General features: G+C 45.8%; 1 protein-coding gene and 1 pseudogene across 9 annotated transcripts in view; one reads left to right on the top strand and one right to left on the bottom strand.

Moving 5' to 3' along the window:
- The window catches only part of RUS5 (root UVB sensitive protein (Protein of unknown function, DUF647)), a 218,744-nt gene that overhangs the window by 149,401 nt on the left and 43,702 nt on the right, over positions 1-25,641 (bottom strand). The window lies entirely within an intron of this gene.
- On the top strand, positions 582-25,469 carry LOC148024477 (uncharacterized; annotated as a pseudogene).

The following is a 25,641-nucleotide window of genomic DNA, read 5'->3' as shown; positions in this document are numbered from 1 at the left end:
CTCCCGTTCCCTCACGTCCGTTCGTTCGTCTCCCGCCATTCTCCCGCTCTCCCTGTTCATTCTCCCCATCCGTTCTCTCTCTCTCTCTCTCTCTCTCTCTCTCTCTCCCCCCCCCCCCGGTCCGTTAGTTCGTTCTCTCTCCCATCCATTCATTCGTCACCCGTCCGTTCTCCCCATCCGTTCTCCTGTCGCTGCCCCGTCCGCTCTCCCTGCTTTCTCCCATTTGATCATCCGTTCGTTCTTCTCCCCGTCCGTTCTCCCGTCGCTGCCCCATCCTGTGCACTCTCCCATCTCCCGACACTGCCCGTCAGTCGATCACGTCACTCCAGAAAAGAGCAGAGATCACACCACTCCAAGAAGGGCCGAACAGGAAGGGAATTGGAATTATGTTCGAAGGCCCTCAATTGTGTTCACACCGGTGGAGCAATATGTTGTAATCAACTTGTGCCCGACACAATAAGACGGAGTTCGCCCCCCAAAATGGAGAAGGTCCAGGTAAAGCAAATGATTACCAATGCCATCAACAAAGTCAAGGAGTATGACAATGGACTGAGCATAGTGAACAGGGAGCTGAACGATAAGATTAAAAAGCTGGAATTGAAGATAGAAGCCCAAGATGGGGAGATTCAATCACTTAGGCAGTTACTGACTGACATTCAGCTCAACCCCAAGCTAGAGGAAGGAGAAATTCAACCTAGCATGACCGAGGAGCTCACCCGCATCAACGAGGAAGTACAACAACTCCAAAAAAAGGAGGAGGAGACGACGAAGGAGGCTGTTTCTTGGGCAGAGATGCTCAAGAAAACCTAACAGCAAGTAGAGGAGGCGGAGCAATGGATTCAAATTGCAAAGAAGGGGAAACACCTAGCACACACACCTACAACAACCATAATCAATGACACATTGGAGGAGGAACAAAAAAGGAAAATGCGAGCACTCCATGTTTGGGTGACTAGGCTGAAGATGCATGAAAAAGTAGATGAGGACACCAAGGTGCTATACACACTAATGAATATTAAGAAAGACCGAGCATGTCTCCACTTGGAGAGTGGGCAAGAAAAGCACAGAAAGAGAGAGCTCAAAAGAGCGTGCACTCATTCTCCGCTTCCCCACCATGGAGGCTAGGAGAGACTTCCTAGCTCAACGTCGTACATTAAAGGGGACCGGTGTGTTTTTGGGTGACGATCTCACACCAACCCAACTAGCCCACATGAGGGAGTTCATGCCAAAAATTAAGGCAGCCAGGGAGGAGGGCAAACTCGCCTTCTACAGAGAAGGGAGAGTGGTAGTCATGGAGAGGTGCCACAAATGATGGCCTGAGACCTATCGGACCTATGGGACCAGCCTTGCAGTGGCAGTCTGAAACTGTCGCGGAGCCCTCCGATTGAATGTGGAAGCTTTTAAGGAGAAATTCAAAGGAAGAGATATAGTATTCTACTCAGAGACACATCAAGGACCACATACTACACTTCCACGGGTGACAAGCTATAGGTGGGAGTCAACTTGTAGGAAGGAGACATGCACAGACCACAATAATCGCGGGTCGGGAGAAGTAGCAGTGTTATTCAGGGAGGAGCTACAGCAGATGATCCAGGTAGTCCGTAGAGATGAGTAGGCCAGATACATGTGGGTGAGAGTGCATGGTGAGGAACGCACTTTGTATGTTGCCATATGCTATTTTCTCCCTATGACGTCCCGATACGCCCCACCCAAGGGGCAATCACCATATGTGGCTTTGGATGAGGATATTTGGGAGTTCTCAAAGGAGGGAGAGGTTATCTTACTAGGAGACTTTAATGCTAGGACATCCTCCCATCAGGTGTCTTTCTTTGATGCATCTGACGAGATGCTACAAGAGCAGGATGTGTCAGAGCTACAGCTGGAGAGGACATCTCAGGATATGGGGGAAGTCACCGAATATGGGAGATACCTTGTGGAGATGGACACAGCACACAGGTTGGCCATTCTTAATGGTCTGGCTAGATACCCCCTATCCGGCGCCTTCACATGTTATCCTCACCGACATGGTGCTAGCATAGTAGACTATGTTCTTGCCCCACCGATGCTGATATCTCACATCCAGGACCTCTCAATATCCCCACGCCTTCTCGGAGTTGCAGTGGATCATGCCTACCTATCATTCACCATCGACCTCCAATTCACTGACACGCAAACCCATCATGCAGCTCACTGGCACCCGAGATACCTCTTTTCCAGAGAGACAGAGGATACCTATGAGGCGGAGATCCTTAGATTGCTACATGATGCAAACCCCGATATTCCATTACAAGAGCCGACTCAGCAATTCAGTGAGGGCCTACACATCGCTGCAGGTGTAGCCTTCCCACACTCACGACCCACACAGAGAGCCTCCACTGGGGTGGCACCTCGGAACAGCTGGTATGATGATGAGTGTCGTGAGACCAGAGCACGGCTAGAGAGAGAGATAGCACTGGGGTCTACTACCCACAGACAAGCACAGGTACTCTTTAGATGCCTCACACGGTGGAAGAAGAGAACATTCTTGGGCCAGCTAGAGCGAGACCTATATCAGTTATTCTTGAGCCAGGACTATAGAGGGGCTTGGAGGCTTTTCAGAGAGCATTGCCTGACCACACCTATTACGTCCACCGCTGTCTGGGAGGAGTATGCAGCTAGTCTTTATACTGTGGAGGGTCGACCACCTCTTCCTGGCCCACTTGAGCCTTGTCCAAAGACCACCACTTTCTTTACAGAAAGTAGGGTCCGAGAGGCCATTAACAAACTTAGCAAAGGAAAGGCACAAGATCACGATGGATTAGTAGCCGAGCACTTGATCCATGCTAGAGATTTGGTGGCAAGATTCCTAGCTTACATGTTTAATGGAACCATGTGTAAAGGCCTACCAAAAAGCTGGAGCACGAACACTATTGTGCCTATCCTCAAGTCAGGGGACCCTATTCTACCCAGTAACTATCGGACTATCATGGTTGGGCATACATTGGCTAAGTTATATGCTTCCATCCTTGAGCATGAGTTAAGCAAGTGGGCAGAGATGTGGGGTCTTAGAGCCCAGGGAGAGGCTGGCTTTAGGACAGGCTTCTCCACATTGGATCACATCCTCACACTCAAAGCGATCATTGAGGAGGGAAGGGGCCCATGGCCGACAAACCTACTGCTGCCTTGTGGACTTCCGCAAAGCCTTTGACACAGTACTGAGAGACAGGCTGATAAATAGATTGCATACCATGGGAGTACAGAAAGAGCTTAATTGGGATATTTTGGCACTGTATGAGAGAATTGTGGGCTGAGTCCAAACACCTGAGGGCCTTTCGGTACCTATTTACTCCACCATTAGGGTGAAGCAAGGATGCCCCCTCTCTCCGACATTATTTGGCTTGTACATTGATAGGATTGCTGACTACATTTCACAAAAAGGAGATAGAGGAGCTCCACTAGCTGGCACTTGTATACCTCTCCTATTGTATACATATGACATTGTATTGATAGCTGACTCTCTAGAGGGTCTACAGAGACACTTGGATGCACTACACTCCTGTACTTTGGACAGTGGGCTTTCAGTGAACCTTGGTAAAACCAAGGTGATGGTATTTAATACTACACCACAGTGGGTCAAGCGATCAGCACCTAAATTCACATATGGATCTGAGGAGCTGGAGTATGCAGATTCTTATACATACCTAGGAGTCATATTCATAGGGCCCACCTTTTCTATGAGAGGGGCAACAGACACTAGACTGACTCGCGAATACATAGCACTAGGTGGTTTGGAGAGGATGTGCTCATAGGTGCAATTCCAAGAACCCCGTACTAAGTTATGGCTCTTAGATACACTGGTCACATCCACACTACTTTATGGAGTACAAAGATGGGGGCCTAGTCTTGACCACCGTAGCAGATCAGGGCGCACTTATGACGGATAGAGGTCGATGGAGAAACCCCTTATCCAAGATGATCAGATATAAGGCCTCAGTGCCACATGAGATCATCAAAGCCAAGCTAGCAGCTACACCACTTGTGGTAGAGGCCCTCACCCGATCAGTCGCATACATACATAGCCTATGGGACTTACCCAAACACAGATATGCACGGTTGGCCCTTGAGTCCTCCAGGCAGCTTGCCAGAGAGGGTGATACTTCATGTTGGTATGCACAGATATCGGCCTGGTTTGAGCTGCATGGCTTTAGCATGGACAAGTTACCCCCCTTCAGTACTCCCTTGATGCACCATCTCTTGATCTGAGCACGTTAGAGATCCACAAGATCATCAGGATGGATCTTACCCAATTGGATATCAGGCGGACATGGTTGATGCCAGGGCAGGAACTAGGGACAAAGATGGCTTTCTACCATATGCATTTCCTTCATACTACAGATGATGGATTTATTGTTCGCCCGAGATACATGGACACCCACCTTTCCCATGGGATCAGATGTACTATTGGCCAATTGCGCACCTCCTCACATCAGCTAGAGATTGAGACAGGCAGATATAGATCCATCCCACTAGAGGAGCGCATATACCAGATATGCCAATTAGAGCTAGAGACAAAGGAGCATTATATTTGCTGCTGCCCAACGTATTATGAGGTCCATGGTCGTTTTCATTTCATTTCATTTCTCTCTCTCTCTCTCCAGCTCAGATGAACGAAATGAGACTGCATAGCTCCTAAACAGCCTTCTCCCCCATTGCATGGGTATTTTTGGCAAGTAGCAACCTTCTAATTCCATTTTTTAGTAATTTTCAACCAATTAAGTAATTTTCAGAATTAATTAATTTTGAAAAATAATTTCAGCCATTCTGACCCTACCCAAAAGTTTATGTGCCCATCCACAATTTAATTGGCTAGGCCATTTGCAACCTCAAGTGGTCCCTAGCCTTAATTGACCCTTGGATAGGCATAGTGGCCAATGTTGTGTTCACTATGATGCCTTTATGGAAATTCTGGTGCAATATACTTTTGCTTTGGTACATTGGAGTGCAATCAAGGACAATTGTAGGGATTTCAAGAGGGAGGTCGTAATGGGGACGTGAAATTGTTGAGATGCGTTCTCTTGCTAATAATATTTGATTAATTTAAAAATCAAATGTGCAATGTTAAAGGGCACACGTGATGCACATGACAATTATTTCATGGTATCAGGCTAGGGACCCTGAGCAAGCAATGGTTGTCAAAGGCAAAAGTTGTAACAAGTGATGCCAGTTGAGTTTTGAATGTCAGTTGGTGTCAGTTTGGCCCTAGGACAATTAATTGGCCAATAAGTGTTAGTGGTGACACTAGGGAGTAGGCACTTATTGATTAATGCCACGTGCTCAACATTTGCTGAAAATTTCCAGCCAACATAATCATTACATATAACCGAAAAATAGTCCAAAACCATTGCTAGAAACTCATCGGATGCATCCATTTCTCATATTTCTCAACTATCCTAACCAAAGAACCATAATATAGCGTAAATTGAGCATAAACCATGGATGAACTATCAATGGCATTCTTTAAACATGCTGCTATCCAAAAAACGAGCTGAAAACCATTAAAATTTGAGCATGACTGATCATATGCTGATCTGAAAATTGATCACAAACTGCTGCAAATATGATCCCAAACTGATCACAAGTTGACTACAAAAATTGATTAAAAACTAATGCAAAACTGATCCCAAAGTGGTCATAAACTATTATAAATGTTTAGTTGCAGAGCCGCAGTAACAACTATACTCATCTGCATACATCTCACAATGACTAATACACTCGATAGTGACCTCATGGCAAACATACTCTCAGCAGAGTACCTTGGATACATGTTGAATACATCCAAGATCCACTACATATGAGAGTTGTCCATAACTCGAATGGAAGTGGTATCTCCCCCCTGAACATCAAGCACTGCTTTAGACCCCTACTCTGTTGAACCTAATTGAGCCGAATCAAAGTCAGCTCTAACAGAAAGGCATCTAGGTGAAGCTACAACAACTAAAAATGATCTACCAAGTCATCCTCTTCCTTCCATTTAGCATCCATTGGTAAATAGTTCTGAAACTTCACCAAATATCTCCTAGAAACTTTACCTCTAACCTTTCTTTCCTTATGTACCAAAATTTGCTCACATACCAAGATCTCATCCAACTCCTCAACTTCGAACTAAGTTTCAGTAAATACATCCTCTACTACGTCACCACAAAAAGGCCTCAACAAACTTATATGAAAAGCATTGTGTATCCACCAATGTGGAGATAATTTCAGGTGATATGCAATAGCGCTGATCCTCTCCACACTTGAAAGGGCCCATAGTATCTCATACTTAACTTTGGATACAATTTCTCTCTTCCTTTTATCTTTTTCAGCCTTGCCTTTTCAAAACGCAACAATACATTATCACCCTCATCAAACTGCAAAGCACTTCTATGGCAATCAGCTACCTTCTTTTGCTTTTCCTATGATCTGTGAAGTGCATACTTTATCTTTCTGTTATGACAGAGAGCGTGAGGATCGAGACACACAATGATTTCTCTCAACAGAGAGAGAAAGTGAGTGAATCTAGAGAGTAGAGAGTAATTAAGAGAGAGTGAGAGCACGACTCAATGTGGATACAATCTCTCAAATCTAACACTTTAGGTTTTGATAATAAATATAAAGTACATGTGTAAGAGTGTGTGCATACCTAAACACTCTAAAAGGCACAGTGACCCTTTAGTTCCAACAATCTCCCACCTAAAGACAATGTGCCTAAAGGTAGAGGAAAGAATGAGCTAAGTCTATGTATGTACAAAGTTGAAATACACATATAGTATCCAACCTCCATCATTTGGCAACAATGAGCAAACTGCTCTACCATAAGACCCTTTGTGAGAAGGTCTACAGGGTTATTATTTGTATGTACCTTGACAAGCTCAACGCTCTTGCTATTAAGTACATCCTTGATAAAAAGACACTTCGCCTGCATGTGCTTTGTCTTTGCATGAAAGACAAGATTTTGTGCTAGCATGATAGTACTCTAACTATCACCATGAGGGATAGGAACCTCTATAATCCCAAGCTCTCTCACCAGACTTGAAAGCCATAAAGCCTCCTTGCATGCATCAGTGGCAACCATATACTCTACCTCTATAGTTGACAATGCAACACACTTTTGCAACCTACATATCCAAGAGACTAGCCCCCCTGTAAACGTGAATATATATCTTATCTTGAAATAGACTTCCTGCAGTCAGGATGACTAGCGTAGTCTGCATCCATGAAGCCAACAACAGATGACTTCTACTTCCCAAAGTAGATGCACAAGTCCTTTGTGTCCTTAAGGTATCTCATGATACCCTTCACTCCTTCTCAACACTTTTTGCCAGGATATGCCATGTACTTGCTAACCACTCCCACCGCAAATGCAATGCCAAGATGTGTAGCAACCATAACATGCATCAAGCTACCAAGTGCTGAAGCATAAGGAATTTTGGTCATCTCAACCTTTCCACCATCAAATGTTGGGCTGTCATCTACACTGAGTTCCACATATGGAGGCAACGGTACACCAATGGCTTTCCCCCCCTCCATATTGAAACACTACAAAACCTTATTAACATACTCTTGCTATGACAAATAAAGAAAACCCTACGATCTGTACTACCTGAGTATACGCATGCCAAGAATATGATTGGCCTCACCAAGATCAAAGCTACTGTGCAGGCTTTGTTTCAAGGAGTCCAAAGCATGAACATCCCTGCCTGCAATAATCAGCATATCATCCATATATAAAACCAAGAGAATAAGGTTGTCATATGGTGCATTCTTGGTGTATAAGCAATGATTAACTTGAGATCTATGGAATCCTTGAGATTGCATCAATGTATCAAATTTATGATACCATTCTTGTGGTGCCTGTTTGAACCCATACAAACTCTTATTGAGTTTACATACCATGTGCTATTTCCCCTTTGTAACAAATCCCTCAGGCTATTGCATATAGATCCCCTCATGTAAATCACCATGTAAGAAAACTATTTTTACATCCATCTGTATAAGTTCCATATCTTCAGATGCAACCAAGCCCAAAATGGTTTCCAAAGTAGTCATTTTGACTACAGGAGAAAAAATTTCATCAAAATCAATTCCAAGTTATTGCTCGTGCCCTTTACCAACCAGTCATGCCTTGTACCTTGGCAAAGAACTAAAAGTGACTTTCATTTTGTAAACCCATTTGCATGGTAGCACTTTTTGCCCTTTAGGCAAATGCACCAAATCCCAAGTGCCATTTTTCATGAGAGATTCCATCTCTGATAGCATAGCCTTATGCCATTTCTTGCTATCTTTTCTGTTCATTGCTTCCTTGAAGCATGATGGCTCACCACGATCTATCAACATGACATAATCAGCCACATAATTGACACCAGGAACAAACCTATTTGACTATCTTTACATTCTATTTGACCTACAGACCCAATGATCAAGATTTGCTGGCTGTTCTGCCTGTAAATCTATATTAACACCTTATTATCTGCAAGTTCAGTATGATGTACAATTGGTTCCGGTTGTTCCAAAGGCATCTATTCTTGCTGAAATTGTGGTCATGGGCAATATCTTGCTGATCATTTTCAGCATCATTCCCTATATTTTCAGGGCCATTTACAGTGGATATTTGTTGTTGTCTAGCAGGCGTTGTTTGCTTTCTTATCGGTATATCTTTTGTAACGTGTCCACCTGTTATCTTCAGGACACGTCTTAGCAATCCATCGGAAAGGATGTCTAGAAAGCTCCGCCCGGCACTCCCATGGAATGTCACGGGGTTTGCGATCTAGGACTTTCCGCGTCTATCACGTAGTGAAAGTATTCTGGCCGTTCCCACTTAGGACCGACCTGAATCAGGGTTTTCCCTAATGGTCATTTCCTAAACGGCAACTAGCGTTGAACCCCAAGCGAACTACTTTATGTAGAAACGCCAGGACCGAAGCGGATTCATACTGCACTTGGTTCAAGGAGAATGGGAAACGAGAGGGATGCAAAGCTCAACCTCTCTGCCATAAGGCATAGCCCCATTCCGTTCCCCTAAAACAGCATAAATCGGGATTATTATAACTTAGACTCTAGGTCAACGGCCTTGCTGTTCATATCCTTTGAAACGATTTTCCTGCCGTCCATCATGATTGAGAAAAGTTCCCGGCCAACCGGGACCACCATCCATAGGATGGACCCATGGCCACATCCACCGCACTTTTCTCAGGTTGTTTTAGTTATCTAATTACCTACCACATTTAGTTGGATGTGCATCAAGCAGCTTCCTTAATTAACCCGTTAGGCACCGATTCCTTCACGTAATCTTAGCACTTGACATAGAAAAGCAATGTCAAACAAGCTCCTTTTCAACAGCTTATCATATTTATCTTTGGAATACATTTATAAAGTCCATCCCATAGGCTTATCCATAATCCGCCCGAAGGCTATCCAGCAAACCACAAGGATTACTAATCCAAGATTCCGCCCGTAGACTAGTATGCGGGCCTCGAGATCCAATCCCGAGTCATGTTGGCCTCTTGTGCAGGGCTCGGAAGGCGAGGGATTTATGGCCAGAGCCTCCCCTGGCACCCAAGCATCCTCCTGCTCCAAGTAGCGCTCAACGGAGAGACCTCTCGCAGCGGGTTCGGTCCACCTTCCTGGCACGGTTAACAACCCCCTTGGTTAGGGTCAGGCAGACAGTCGGGGGTAACTGAGGCTGCCTCTCCCTTCAGGCCTTCAACCTGAAGCATTAGATATCTTTTCATCCTTTAATTCCTTGAGCAAACAAAGCAAAACAGTGCTCTCTAAACTGTTACAAGCACAATCATTTCCAGTGGTCGTTATTTTGGTGAACTGCTAAGGAGTGAATCCTTCTCTCCGAATGCATCCAGCATTCGATCTGGGATCAATTGCGACTTGGCAAGATTCCCAAGGGTTTGTTTGTTAACCCTTATGTCCTTGGGTTAGGACTGTACCCTGTTAATCCAACTTAACCAATACTTTAAGTTCTATTAACAGTAATTATGTTGCTCAAATTATTGATTGGTCTTTTGCTTCCAAGCAAATATCTAATCCCCTTGTCTTGGTCACTTTCCCCAAGAAGATACTATATCAGGACGATTACTCATCCTCTTGCAAGATAAACTTGCGTAAGAATCTACCAATCCTATTCCGAGGAATTGGCCATTCCCTTGTGATCAAATCACAAAATCATGTGACTCTGCAACTTATTGCCAAGTGTCGCATCTAATCCATGGGACTATTTTACCCATTGAACGGCGTCTTCTAATCACGGAATCATGATTAGATAGGAAACAGGGTTAGGGTGTCTTCATAACAATCCGTTCCTGATTGCACTAGGCTGACATTGTCGGTCCTAGGGTTCCAAATTCAACCCGAGTTTCATCTTTTTAGCGAGCGATCCTTAGGGTAGAAACCCTAGATCGTTTCTCGCAAGTATGTCCTATTATCCCTACATTCCGTGAATGTGGGCAAGTCTTTAGGGTATAAGAGTTTCAGCTTTGGCAATAAGAGCGATTAGGTCACGTCCTCAACCTGCTAAACCCTAGTTAGCTCTTTGGGATATGTTGCATTGATTTAACCCTTCCTAAGCAATTCCTTCGCGGTTTTAGGTGTTTAGGTTTAAACCAATTTACTTGTCTATTCTTGAAGATATTTACGATACCATTTTGGTAACCACATGATTCATTGCCTACGTATGATTAGATTTACAAACCCTAGCTTTACCGGCTAAGCTCCAAGCGCATGTTAAGTTACGACACAATTTCTATTGATCCTTCTAGAACATGCATTCAAGATTCCAGCTACTAAGCTTTAGGGTTTTATATTAAAACGAATCATGCAGCCTTTTCCTAATTTTCATTTATGAATGAATTATTCGTATGCTGAATGAGTATTACGCAACCCTTTTGTAACTACTTACGTAATTGATTGAGATTTATGTCAATTTCCTAGAGATTAATCTAGTTCATGCAGCCCTAAAATCATTTCCATGCCTTGCAAATTCCTATGGTTATTAGCAATCTTCTTCAATGAATTCTTGCGAAGAAAGAGGTATCTAATAATGCAACATGCGATTTTATCTTTCCATGCATAATCGAAGTGTACATCAATAATTTCGACTTTATAAAGATGATCATTAGTTGATCTAAATTCGTTACGTTGTAATGCATAAAAACCACTTGTTAAGAATACCTAGAGATCTTATGCTCTTTCTTTGTTCGTTTCATTGCAAAATACCAATGACCGAATTCTTCAATCATGAGCTAATTCCTTTAAATTAGCCAAAGTATTTTAATCAAAGAAAAATGCATCCTAATTCCATAAATGATCCATGCACAATTGAAATATTACGACATTAATCAAAATTAGGAAGAAAACCTGGACTTGTGGTGAAATGTCCACATGGATGTTAGGAGATGATCCTCCTGCGGTTGCGCCTTATGCCTTTTTAGGGGCCATCGCGAATTCGACCTTTTTGCCTTGACGCAGACTTATGATCTTGGCCGTCTCCTTCGCATGCAAAACTCCCTTTGAGATTCGGCTGGCTTGATCGATTGCACCGTCTTTCGGAATTGGGCTTTAGAAGTGAAAACTTATAAACTCCCCTTCTTTTCGTAGAAGTTCCGGGAATACAAGGGTTCTTCACGAAAAGGGGCTTAACCGTCTAGTGTGGAAATCCACGGAAAGGAGAAAAAAATAGCTTTGTAGTATGCAAAGGGGGAAAGGTTGCTTAAATTCCGGGGTTATAAAGACCCCTTTGGAAAGGGTTTATAAAAGTCCCTAGGAAGGGCTTTTAAGATAACTTGTGAGGGGGAAATCCACGGAAATGGCTAAAATGGCTATTAGAGAACTTGTGTGGGAAGGATTTAAAAGGAAACAGGGGCAAAAACTTTGTGGGGATGCTATGAAAAGGGCCTGAAAAACCCGCTTTGTAGGGCGGAAGGGGAAAAAAAAAAAAATTTGGAACCCGGGAGCGAGGATTTCCACAAAAAGGGTTGCTTTAAACCCCAGGGCAAGGTGAGCCTATAGGGCTTTAGTGGAACCCCACAGGAAGGGGATTTAAATCCCGGGGGGAACCCGCTTGGAAGGGGCTTATGAAAGCCCACAAGAAGGGGGGCTTCCTAAGGCCCTTTAGAAGCTTCCCAAGAAGCTTCTGGGAAGCTTCTGTGGCCGTGAATTCTACACGTGGAGGAAAAGGGAGACGACTTAGATGACAGTTGATGGCGTCAACTTCTGGCGGCGACTCAGGTTGTAGACGGCATAGCTCTACGGCAGCGTCACGAGCACACGACTCTCTCCTTCAGCCTCTCCACCACTCCCTTGACCTGGTAGCGTCCCGGCCTTCCTTTTCCTTACTCCCCTCCCATAGGGTTTTATAGGTGAAGGAAGGGGAACCTCCCTCCCCCACACGGCCTAGTGCATGGCTATATCCCTTCCACAAGCTCCAGCAAGGAGCTTAGTCATCCGTGCGATACCCCTCTCCTTCAGCACGGCCTTCGGCTGGAGGAAAAAGGGATAATTAAAGAAAAAAAATTTGCCATAAAATATATCCTTATCCTCTTGACCTCCTCCCAAGAGGAGGTTCATACGAGGATAATCGGTTTCTTTTTCTTTGGTCTTTGTTTATGCCAATGGAGATTATACAATTGCACCGTCCATATATTCAATGCCGGCATCGTCATTGCCTAAGACTCACGCGTGTACATAATATTTTTCAGCAGGAAGATTACATCTTTCGAGACTACAACCCTTCTGATTTCCTCAGTCTTTTCAAGCTTTTTGTGCATGTGATCTTCCCGGAAGATAACATCGTTGCTGCAAACAATTTTTCTTTTTTTGGGACCCCATAACCTATACCCCATTTCACCCTCATCACCATATCCTACGAAAATACATTTACAAGAATTTGGCTCAAGTTTGTCGTGTTCTTCCTTGGGAATGTGCACAAATGCCTCGTAGCCAAACGCTCTGAAGTGAGCATACGAAGGTGGCTTGCTCAACCACGCTGCTTGAGGGACTCTTCCCCCCCCCCCAAGACCTGTTTGGTGACCAATTAATCAAGTGTATGGCTTTCATAATAGCCTCTGCCCAAAATCCATGAGGTAAAGTAGCATGTGACAGCATTGTACAGACCCTGTCTTGAATGGTCCTATTCATACGCTTTGCAACACCATTTTGGGGGTGGATTGTGAGGGGCGGTGAGCTCCCTTTTAATCCCTTTGCTGTCACAAAAGTCCTGAAAGGCTTTGGACACATATTCCCCACCATTGTCAGAGCAGTAGGTACAATAAGTTTCCCAGGCAGCGACAACTTCAAATGCAAGTTCAAAATGCAGGGAAGGTGATCACTTCTGAAGACATGGTAATAACTCCTCTTTCACGGTTATCGCCCCGCTACAGTGGTTTTTATTCCGCCTAGATTGCTTCAGGGCGATTTGAGACTCTTCGGTGGAAAGAGTCGGTTCCTATGTTCTTGGACCAAGAGGAGCAATTGAAAGGGACCAATGCTTCTAAATCTAAGGCGTTGGTTGGTCACTCCTCTCAAAAGAAGGATTGCAAAACTGGTCACTAGAAGAAGGATTGCTCCGACAAGGAGAAGGAGAAGGAGAAGAAGAAGGACAAATCTTCAAAGGATTCCAAAGAGGTGGCTACTCCCTCATCAGCTACTTTCCTCCGCTTGTAGATGGTTGAGGATTCGAACCTGACGGCTTCTAATGTTGCGTAGACGGCCCCATACACTCAAGAGTGTATTGTTGATAGTGGTGCCTCCCAGCACATGACTCCTTCCACAGATGTTGCTCATTTGCGGCCTTCGCATGGCCAGATACTCATTGGTGGCAATTCGTCTATTCCTCTACAAGGACGAGGAAAAATGCATCTTATTCCACATGGACGTGGTGGTGCCCATACATCCAAGGTACTTTATGTGCTGGCCTTCACGTACCTTCTACTTTCGGTACTCAAGATTTGTGCCCTCGGCCTTTTGATCAAATTTGATGAGGATTCTTTTGGGATTCTTGGTAGTGGATCGAGATACAGGTTCTTTCTTTAGGTTATGAGGAGCATGGAGTCTACAAGCTGCGGTCTTCTTTTGCCTTGACTTCTCTTCTTCTTACCTCCCAAACTCGGTCTGGGCTTTGGCACGCTCGACTTGGCCACCTCAATTATGATTACCTTCAGAAGGTGTCAAAGGATTAGCTTGTTCGAGGTCTACCCGATATTGTGGTGAGCCAGTAACCTTGTGTATCCTACATCCGTGGGAAGCAAACTTATGATATTGTTCTCAACAAGGCTTCGAGGCAGTCTTCAACACCCTTGGAGCTTGTTTCTACCGATCTTTGTGGAGTGATGAGGACGGAGTCCCTTCCAAGGAGCTTGTATTTCATGCTAATTGTGGATGATTACAACACGATGACATGGGCTTATTTCTTGAAGCTGAAGTCCGAGGCTTTCTCATACTTTAAGGATTGGTTGCTCTTTGAGGAGAACCTATCGGGCCGAAAACTCAAGATCTTACGATTGAATAAGGGCGAAGAATTTGTTTCTAATGAGCTTGCTCGTTTTTGTGCAGATCATGGTATTCACCAAGAGTTTGCAAATACAAACACCCCTCAAGCGAATGGCATCTTGGAGCGGAAAAATCACAGTGTGATTGAGATGGCCCATACCATCAGGAAGCCTCTTCAAACAACTTAGTGCTTATGGGCTAAGCTTGTGGCTACCACAGTTCACATCCTTAATCATTCCCCTACTTCCGTTGTTGTTGGAATGACTCCCTATGAGACATACTTTGCGTCTAAGCTAGATGTTTCTTATCTCAGGGCTTTTGGGTGTGATGCCTATCTTCACATCCCGAAGACACAGCATGACAAATTTGGAGCGGCTTCCAAACGAGACATGTTTATGGGCTATATCTCGTAGTCTCAAGGCTATCGATTATATAATCCTATTAATTAAGATGTTTACACAAGCCGTGATGTTTGATTCATGGAAGTTCTAGCCTCAAAGGGGGGTGAGAGACACCCTATTCTTGGAGATGAGCCTGTGCCTCTTGAGGACTCTTTTCCAGATAAGGAGCTTAGTTCTTAGCCACCGGATTCACTGATTGCTCCCACGCCCTCAGTGGACCTTCTAGAAGTTTCCGCAAATGGAACACGACAAGGCAAGCTCTGGCCTTCTGCTCATTGGGCACGTGACACTCTTCATGATATAAGGATTGAGGGGGTCCCTAAGGAGTGGTAGCCACACGATGGCCCGTGGCATTCTCAGAAGAACCAAGCACATGTGACACCACACTGAGCTTGTTGACACAAATTACTATTTGATGACTTGTGTCATGCAAGATTAGCAGCCGACTTCTATGAAGGAGACTTTACAGCATGATCATTGGCAAAAAGCGATGGAGCAGGAGAGTCGGATTCAATTGAAAGGAATGGCACTTGGTATCTTGGGTCAAAGCCTCCTCATAAGAAGATAATTGGAGTCAAATGGGTCTTCAAGACTAAGTACCGCGGTGATGGCACGTTTGGCAAGCACAAGGCCCGACGCCTTGTTGCTAAAGATTTTGCACAGCACCTAGGCATTGATTTCCATGATACTTTTGCCCCTACAACTTGGATGGCCACTATTGACGTAGTTCTTGCCTTGGCTAACCATAGGAGAATGCAACTATGCGTGTGTTGTTTGTCCTTCATGTGGACGACTTGATTGTGATAGGTGACCATACTTAGTACGAATGCAACTATGCATGTGTTGTTTGTCATTCATGTGGATGACTTGATTGTGATAGGTGACCATACTAAGATGGTCCAGTAGACAAAGGTAGCACTTCATGAGAAGGTTGAGATGACCGACATGGGACTTCTTCACTTCTTTCTAGGTCATGAGATCTATCAGACTCCAAGGGGGATCTTCATTTCCCAACAACGGTATGTACGAGAACTCTTGGCTACATGTGAGATGGAGGAATGCAAGTCTCTTACGACTCCTATGGACTCGAATTGGAAGGCTACAGCTCATTTTGATTCTCCTTTGGTGGATGCTATCCGTTATAGGCAATTGGTTGGTTTCTTGATTTGGCTTCTTAATACCCGTGTTGACTTATGTTATGATGTAGGTGTGTTGGCCAGGTTTATGCGTGAACCCAAGATGGTGCACTGGCAAGCAGCTCAGGATTTTGCGGTTTCTACGGGGGACTCCTAATTTTGGAATCTATAACCTACTGGTACAAGTGCTATGGGCATGGTCCTTATAGCTTGGACTGATTCAAATTGGGCCGGTGATGTGGATCATTGGCAGTCCACGACAGGTTATTGCTTTACCTTGGATGCTGGTGCTATTTCATGAAGCAACAAGAAGCAACCTACGATTGCCCTCTCTTCGACTGAGGCGGAGTATCCACAATATCCAGCAAACCTCAAACAAGTTGTCCTTTTGACGCCTTTTGAAGGCAATCATAATTGAGGTGGCCAAACTGAGCATGCCAAAGCTCGAACTGTGTGCGTGCGGTAAGAAAAAGAGAAGTCAAGGCAAAAGAAGACCATAACTTATAGACTCCATTCTCCTCATAACTTGAAGAAAGAACCTGTCTCGATCCTTGATCAAGAATCAAAAAAGAATCTACATCAAATTCGACCAAAAGGCCGAGGGCATAAATCTTGTGCACCGAAAGAACATGGTACCCCAAAGCCGGCACATAAAGTACCTCCGATGTATGGGTACCATCACATCCATCTAGAATAAGATGCATGTTTCCCATCCCTGTATGGGTGCCACCACGTCGTGCCTCTCTATCTATGGACCTACTCAATGCTGCACGTCGCCCACTTTGATGCAACGGGCCTGTTCTAACGTGTATGGTGCCTGCCCCTGTCTACCTGAGCTGATTGGCACATGTGCGGAGTGCCACTTGACGATCATGACCTATCCTGCCCATCGGCTCTACTTGAGCTAACTATCACATGCCACTTCAGCACAAATTTAATGTGGCCTGACTGTCCTCCTACCATCACATCTCTATCTTGAATATACAAAGGATAAGGTTTAAATTTAAACCTTCTCTAAGGTAAATTTTTTCTTTCTAAGTGGTTGTTCATGTGCAATTTGGGGGTTTTTAAATGTGATTTAAAAAATTTCTTCAAACTTCATGAGAAAAATTTGGGGCTATTTCAATCTAAGCCTAAATTCTCAAAACTTCTCCTCTGAACTAAGGGGCGATTCACATGAAATTGGAAATTTTTTATTTATATAAAAATTTCCCCTCATTTACCCAATAATATTTGGGGCTTTTCAAATCGAAGCCTGCTTTCTTCAAATTTCTTCATCAAAATTTCATCCTTCTTCAATTTAAGCTCCCCCCAAGGCATCTAGATACGGCATCACGACTGAAAAATTCTTAGGTATCGACTTTTCCATCTGGAAAACAAAGATTCAGCTCATACTCATGCGAGAAGGGGCATGGAAAGTCATCTCCACAGAGAAGCCAAAGCATGTTCAGGGCAACACACAGCTTCATCAAGAGTGGCTCAAAAGAATGAAAGCACACTCGCCATCATCACGGTCGGCCTCTCTAACAACCTTCTTCATCACCTTGATCTTACAAAAACGGCACAAGAGGTATGGGATGGCCTTCAAACCACATTTGGGGGAGATATTAATGATTCCAAATTATTTGTAAAGATGCAATTGTTTAGTATCTCCTAAAATCCTTCAGAGACTCTTAACTAGCATCTCGATCATTTAAGCCTTCTTTACCAACAATTGACCACTCTCAAAAGCTATTTGGATGATGATGATAAAAAGGTTGTACTCCTTAATAGCGTAATGAAAGAAGCACAATTCCATGAAACTCTGACAGCTCTCAAGGTGGCTCGAGAGATGAAATATGAAGAAATAGTAGCCATCCTTTTGGATTACGAAAGGCACAACAAATATGCTAACATGGCACCCGCAACCTTCTACACCAAGAAACAACTGCCCAAGAGCCGATATTGCAAGCGTGTTTGTCACATTGTTGATCAATGCTTCAAGAAGAAAGATAAGCAACAAGACAAGCATCACGTCCAATATGCCGTTGCTAATACCTTATCTGAAAGTGACTCTGGTGAACCATCTACCACCTCTAATAAGGCCCTTAATGTATCTATTCAAACATCGTCTCTTGACAATGCTAAACCCTATCAATATGCTTTCTAATCAATCCTAAAATAAATAAATAATGTGTTTTGGAATTAGACACTGACCATGCCTATCCATTTGTTAAGGCCTTTCTAAACACTTATTGTGTGGGGTACTCTGCCCAGATTTTTATCCAAAACGATTTGTACTTTTCTATTATGATTCTATTAGGAGCTATATTTCAAGGGGGATTATAACCACTTACTACATGACCTTTGAGTTGATCCTGAAAGCTATACCCATGTATTTGGCCTCTAGTCATGTGTCTATTGCCCCTGAGCCATGCTAGCTTTTGATCAGCCTTTGAGCCATGCACATGCACCTCTAAACCATGCCTTACTTTGTGTTCCTGGGCTCTTCCATAAACCATGTCATGATTCTCCTCACGATACATCTATCTCACTTATGTATCTCCTTTCCAGAATCATTGTACGGAATTAGGCACTGTCTCTTCGAGATAAGACCTTTTTTTTTTCTCATATGTTTTGTGTCACGGGTTCAACCACCCATAACCTGGAGAGGGGATTTGTTAGATTTATTTAACCCTGTGTGTGAACACATATTATTGTGTATAAAAGTGCATGTTTAGGTGCGATGCCTTTAACACACTTAGCATTTAATGAGAATCAAAGGTGTAGGTGGATACCTCACCCTATATATTCTGGCCGTATCACTTGTACTATCATAAAAAATAATCACATCAATCTATTCAGCTTGTTATGTGCTTGCAAGAGCTCTCTTTTTTTTTTTCGTAAAAAGCAATTGTATTAATTACGAAAAAGGTACAATTTTGCATGATTACGAGATACACGATGGCTCTACCCCATCGTGTGTACACACTGACTCTCTACAAGAACCAGATAACCAAAGAGTCACAAAGTCATGGCAAAGACAAAGAGGAAATTGCCATATGCCTGGGACGTAAGTCCTCCCGAGGGAGCATGTCAGAGTGCCGGAGAAGATCTATCTGCCAATACAAGAGACCTTTAAGCCGAGCAATATGCCGCTAAACATTATAGGCGGAATCAAAAAGAAAAGCATTCCAAATGGTCCAGTTATGTGCTTGCAAGAGCTCGCTCTCTCTCTTTTTTTTTTTTTCGTAAAAGGTAATTGTATTAATTACGAAAAAATACAAGATTACTTGATTACAAGATAGTTGACGACACTAAGCCATCAGGTGAAGAAGTGCTCTCACTCTCTCTCTCTCTCTTTCTGATTACAAGAGGCACGAAGGCCCTAGGCCACTCTCTCTCTGTCTCTTTCTGATTACCAGAGGCACGAAGGCCCTAGGCCAACGTGTGGGAAATTCCCGTAGTAATGCACTAAAAAGTTACACCAATCATGGCAGCGACCCAGAGGCAATTGCCATATGCCAAGGAAGCAAATCCTCCCGAGGGAGCAAGTCTGAGTGTCGGATGAGATCTAGCTGCCAATGCAAGAGGCCTTTAAGCCTGGCAATATGGCGCGGTACATTAGAGGCCGAATCAAAGAGAAAAGCATTGCGCGTGGTCCAAATGTGCCAGCATCCCCAGAATCTGAAAAAGTGAAATAAGATCTTCATATGCAACTGTGGCGGTGTGGGATACTTCGGGCGCACAAAAACCCAGTCGAAAGGAGATAGGGAGGACCCCACCACAGTGCGCCAAATGTGCGACAAGTGTGACCAGATATTCTTGGCGAGCGGGCAAGAAAGAAAACGATGTCGGGCCGATTCCGCCGTTGTGGTACAGAAGAAACAAGTGCCATTCGAGATGCGACGCTTGGCAAGGGCCGAGGCAAGAGGAAGACCACCAATCATTACCCGCCAAAGAAAGACCTTGCATTTGAAAGGTGCCTTATTCAGCCAGCCCTCCATCAGCGTTGTCTGCCACCATGTCAGCGATTTCAGAGTCCCCAAACAGTATTAGCTTTGTCACCCAGCCATTGGTGATCCTGAATGAGAAGATGGTACACCTGATTAGTAGAGGCCTTTTCCAGACTCAACCGGCCTGCAAGGTCCCAGTCCTGCCAAGGGCGATCCACAGCTAGGGCAGGAAAGGGTTGCCTACCCTGGAGCTCAGACGAAAGCTTTTCCCATAAATTACGGTATCCGCGCGGGATCTTGAAAAGTCGTCTAGCAGTCCGAAACGATACAAGGACATTGCGAGTGGCAAGGGTAGCATCCGCAAACGACGTCACACCTAAACGGGCCATGCGGTTAAATCTCAATCTGAGCTGATGTTTATCTTCCCATGAAAGTAGTCGCGATACTGCCAACAATTCCAACTGAAAGGAGTTAGTCTGCAAGCGGTCCCCTCCCGGGTGCCAACGGGCCTTTTGGAGCACCACTTTCCAAGAGCCAACCAAGTGCAGTAACAAAGCGGAAGAGGGACTGGAAAAACAGGAGTCTGCATTAAGGACATGCCACCAGGAGGCCCGAAGTTGGGTGTTACCATGGCGGAGCCCACTGTCCTCAAGAAAATAACGGGCTATGATGGTCCATGGGTGATGATCCACACACATGGCACGAAACAGGGACCAACGGAGAGCTAGCATATGGTTTTCTGCATCCAAAAGAGCTCCACCACCCATGCGCTTAGGGGTACATGTATGTGACCAGGAAATCCATGAAATGCCTGCCTTCAGTGAATCCTTCTTCCATAGCATAAAACGGATGGGATGAGTGAGAGTCTTCAAAGTAGTAGGCGTCCATGGCAACAATGGCAGGAAATACGTTAGCATTGGGAGCATAATTGACTGAGCCACTTTGAGGCGGACATGGAAGGGCCACGCTTGCGACTTCCAATACATAAACTTTGCCGCCAGTTTTTGCGAAATCCACTCCAGCAGGTCCTTTGGCCGTACATCCACCCCCAATGGGTATCCCAGATGCCTGACAATAGAGCCACGGGAAACCACCTGGCCTTGCCAGCCTAATGACTGTAAATCGGGCTCCGTGCAACTGAGAATGGCTGACTTAAAGGCATTGATGCGAAGCCCAAAGGCCTGACCAAAAAGCGTCCAAACATCCAATGCCTTGCGAATGTTGTCCCTGTCCGCCTGCAAAATCATAAAGGTGTCATCAGCCAACGATTGGCTAATGAAGTGCTGGCCCAACGGAAGAGACAACCCTGCCAGCTGAGCAGAATCTGCCATGGAGGATAACATTGAAAGGACCGGGTGAGTCGCCACGGCAAAGAAAAGAGGACTCAAGGGACAACCCTGTCTGACTGAGCGTGCAAGGACAAAGGGCTCTGTAACCCCACCATTGAGCATAACTCTGGATGAAGCCGCAGCACTAATGGTGTAGATCAATCGGGACATCCGGGTACCAAAGCCCATGGCAGACATGAGATCTGCAATGAAAGACCAGTCCACATAATCAAACGCCTTTTCCAAGTCCAATTGAATCAATACCACTTCCTGACCGGAGTGTCGCGCATAGTCAATAGCCATTTGCACATTCAAGATATTATGCAGAATGTTGCGGCCCTTAATGAAACCATATTGGAGAGGATGCACAATGGCGGGAAGATGCTTGTGAAGCCGATTTGCCAGCACTTTGGAGTAGATTTTATACATGGAGCCCATCAAAGAGATTGGTCTCCAGTGTTGCAGCTTTGACGGCGAAGGGACCTTTGGAATCAGTTTGATAAGGCCTTCTTTCCATGAGGAGGGCATGACCCCTGTTTCCCAAACCTGCTGAAACATGACCACCAATGGCTTCACCAACTGTGTGGCCGAGCTCTGAAAGAATTCATTAGTGAGACCATCCCAGCCAGGACTTTTATCCGTCGGCAGATGCAACAAAACATCCATAACCTCCTCCTCGCAAATATCCGCCTCCAAAGTGACTTGCATATCCAATGGAACCTGCTGGCGGACCAGATGATAGAAGACCGAGCGGGCATGCGTATCATGGCTAGAAGGCAAGGGAGAATAACCAAGAAGTTCCATAAAATAATTTCTGCACATATTGACAATGGTCTGCGGATCAGTGACCATGCGACCCTCCGAATCCTGGAGTCTGATCATATTGTCGTGAGCCGGAGACGCATGCAAGGCGCGAAAGAACTTATGAGACTGGCAGGCACTATCTTGCAATGTGTCAGTCAAGTTATGCAGCTTGGCCTGCTGATAAGATTTCAACTGAAATACTTGAAGAAGATGGGCCAAACGCCTCTCCAATGACAACAGAAAATCATCATCCGGGGAATCGAGGAGCAAGGAACGGACCAAAGCCAGTAACTCCTCTGCTGCAGATCGACGACGGCGACAAAGCGAGGCATGATGGATCCCATACTGCCGAGCAACCCGCTGTACATTAGAGAGCAAGCGTGCAAATGAAGGCAAGCCCTCAGAAGGGAAGTCCAATAAGAACCTCTCAATCAATTGCTGCATATAGCCTTGAAAAATTGAATGCTTCAAATAAGAGGAGTTGAAACGTAAAGGGAGCCGGTCCAGCAACTGCCTAAAAGGTGCAATAGACTGTGCCCGCATCTCGAGCTGGAGGGGGAAATGATCCGACAACGCATACTGCTGCAAGACATTCATTTCCAGCATCTCAGGAAGAAAATCGTCCCCCTGCATGATATACATTCTGTCCAGCCGCGACCAAGTAGTTGCATATTGTGCGGAATGAAAAGTAAACCCTGAAGAAGAAGGGTGAAGCCACGACCAAAGATCCTGCTTGAGCACGTGCAAAGCAAATGAATTCCACACCCGGCTTTCCGGCGCATCCATAACCGAATGCCCTGAGGTGGACTGAGAAGAGTGAACACACATATTGAAATCTCTCATCAAAAACCCCCTTCGGCCAAGGGACATGGAGGCCTGCAAAGTGGACCAAAGATCCTGGCGGGATGCGGGATCATTCGGAGCAAAGAGGCCCAATAACCATAAAATCTCTCCTTCAAATAAGACTTCGATAACCAGAAAGCGGCCCTGCACATCATTTTTAATAAGGATAGGCTGATATTTCTCATGAACAATCATCAGCACGCCTGAATAGTGTGTAGCATGGGAGCCTGCATAAAACAGACGGAAGCCATGACAATCCACAACTTTTCCTGCTTCACCATGACTTCTGTGCTCAACTGCGCACAACACATCCCACTGGTTCTCATGCAAGACGGTCCACATGGCATGTTGCTTATGGCGAGAGCAAATGCCTCGCACATTCCACGTGGCTAGCTTCATATATCTTCCAAAAAGGAAGTCAGAAACGAGGCGCCTGTTGCCTCGATTTCACCTTTTCCGCAAGAGCATCCAAGACGCCCTCATCCAGAAAATCAGCCAATACTGCAAACGAATTCGGGCGACCTGCTTTAGAGGTAGAAGGGAAATCCACTGGCTTGGGAGTGGGGCGGGGATAACGCCGATCCCAGGGCGTAATCACATTACCTTTGGTATCAAACGCCAGCTTAGCAGGAGGGCCTTTGGGGCCGTCGGTATAGGCTTTCCTTGGCGACTGATTACGGGGGGCAGACGGGGCCGTGGTACGCGCAGCCTGCTGTGAAGTGACCATTTCTTTTCTGCGCGTATACGTGCGCACGGAATCCTGGGCAGCAAAAGGCCCCGGTCCGCCAGGTCTGCATCCAACTTTTTACCTTTTTTTAGATGTGCCTCAATCCAGTCAGTGCGACGGGAATCCAAACCCAGGACCTGTTGTTTGCCTTTATCCATGACATGAGGTGACTGAAGGGCTTCCTGGGGCGGGGCATCAAGCACCATATCATCCTTGGGCAGCACCACCTGCGCATCCTCCGAAGACAGTTGCCTTTCAAGGAATTCAGCCATGAAATGCCCCAGTTTACCACATGAGAAGCAGTGTCCCGCAAAGTTGCCCCATTTCAAGCGAAAATGCAGAGGGTGCATGCCTGAACAATTGAGGCGAAGCCACGCGGGCCTTTTCCTGGCCGTGTCCCATAACATGCATAAACGGTTGCGGTTCATTGCCCTGAGGCTTGGGGGAACCAGCACTGTTCCCACAACCGCCATCGCATCCTTCAACATTGGCCAATAGACCGCCGGACAATTTTCCACTTCCACCCACACAGGGCATTCTCGTTGAAGCAGACGCTGGAAGTCGGCCATGGGGCGCCATGGCACCACATGGACCAAGCGGCGATCAAAGAATAGTGGCAACTTGGACAGGAGCTCAGCTCGATGCGTTTCCGATTTCAACAACACCTCATAAAAGCTGCGAGGACCAAGGAAGATCTCCTCAACACACTCCCCTTGCAGTAAATGGTGCATCCACTGGCGAATATGCGACAGCACTGGGATCCTGCCAGTGAAGAAAAGTATAACCGCACGATCATAAAATACCGAGAAGGATCGCAAGACTGATTTGGGGTCCACCGTGGCTTCCAGCACATCATCCGTTCCCGCTTCAGAAAAAGATTCATTATTATGCTGGACATAATCGCCAAGCAGAGTATTGGCGAAGTCTAGCAAATGCTCCCAGTCAATTTCCTGCGAATCCACAGGATCAGAGGCCACTTGCGCATAGGAACGTTCCTGAGGACCCATTGGCTCATCAGAAGTATGTTTGGAGCGTTTGCCAGCACGCGGCAGTTCAGCACCCGGCAATTCAGAACCCGAAGGCAGCTCCTCCGTGCATGGCACCATATCCTCTGGCTCTTCTGCATCAGAATCAGGGCCAAGGGCTGCCACCGTCCGGTCAAGAAAATCCATATCAAGGCCAGCCATACTGCTGTCTTCTCGCTCGCGCGCTCTCTCTCTCTCTCTTTCTCGTTCTTTTCTGTACAGCGGCGCTGTCCAAGGGCGGATTCCACAAGCACAGGCGATGAAACTTGAACTTTACCTGTCAGCCTCAGTCGTGGCCTGTCCCAAGAACGCGTGTGGCAGGGCGGAACCCCAACAGAGCAGGGGCCTGAGGGTGGAACAGAGGGCTGGCAGTTGACGGCAGCGTGGGATAGTCGAGGGCGCAGGGCAGGGGCCTCGCCCACAGAAACCCTAACACGCAGGGCGAACAGACGAAACGCAGGTGCAAAGCCCGCAGCTCAAGCGGGCGATAGCAAGGCGAAGGACGGAATCGAGGGACCTACAGGCAGCCAGGTGAGGGGCTCAGCCGCAGGCGACGGGCCTGCAGGCGACGACGGCGTCAGAGGAGGCGATGGGCTACAGAGGCAAGCGACGGGCCTGGCGGGCACAAGCGTCGACGGCGGATTCTGCGCCGCCACAGGAAGGCGCCCGCGTGCAGGAGGGCGCTCGCAGGCAGGCAGGCAGCGACGATGCAGGCGATTTAGGGCTTCGTCTGAGGGCGCAGGGGCAGGACGCTAAAGGCCGCCATCTCCACGCTCAGACCCCGACCTTCCACTCTCTCTCTCTCTCTCTCTCTCTCTCTCTCTCTCTCTCTCTCTCTCTCTCTCTCTCTCTCTCTCTCTCTCTCTCTCTCTCTCTCTCTCTCTCTCTCTCTCTCTCTCTCTCTCTCTCTCTCTCTCTCTCTCTCCAT

The sequence above is a fragment of the Lygodium microphyllum genome, chromosome 15, assembly GCF_053477565.2.
Source record: "Lygodium microphyllum isolate KBCC chromosome 15, Lygodium_microphyllum_v1.1.10, whole genome shotgun sequence".
NCBI lineage: Eukaryota > Viridiplantae > Streptophyta > Polypodiopsida > Schizaeales > Lygodiaceae > Lygodium > Lygodium microphyllum.
This window is presented reverse-complemented; position numbering and strand designations above follow the sequence as displayed.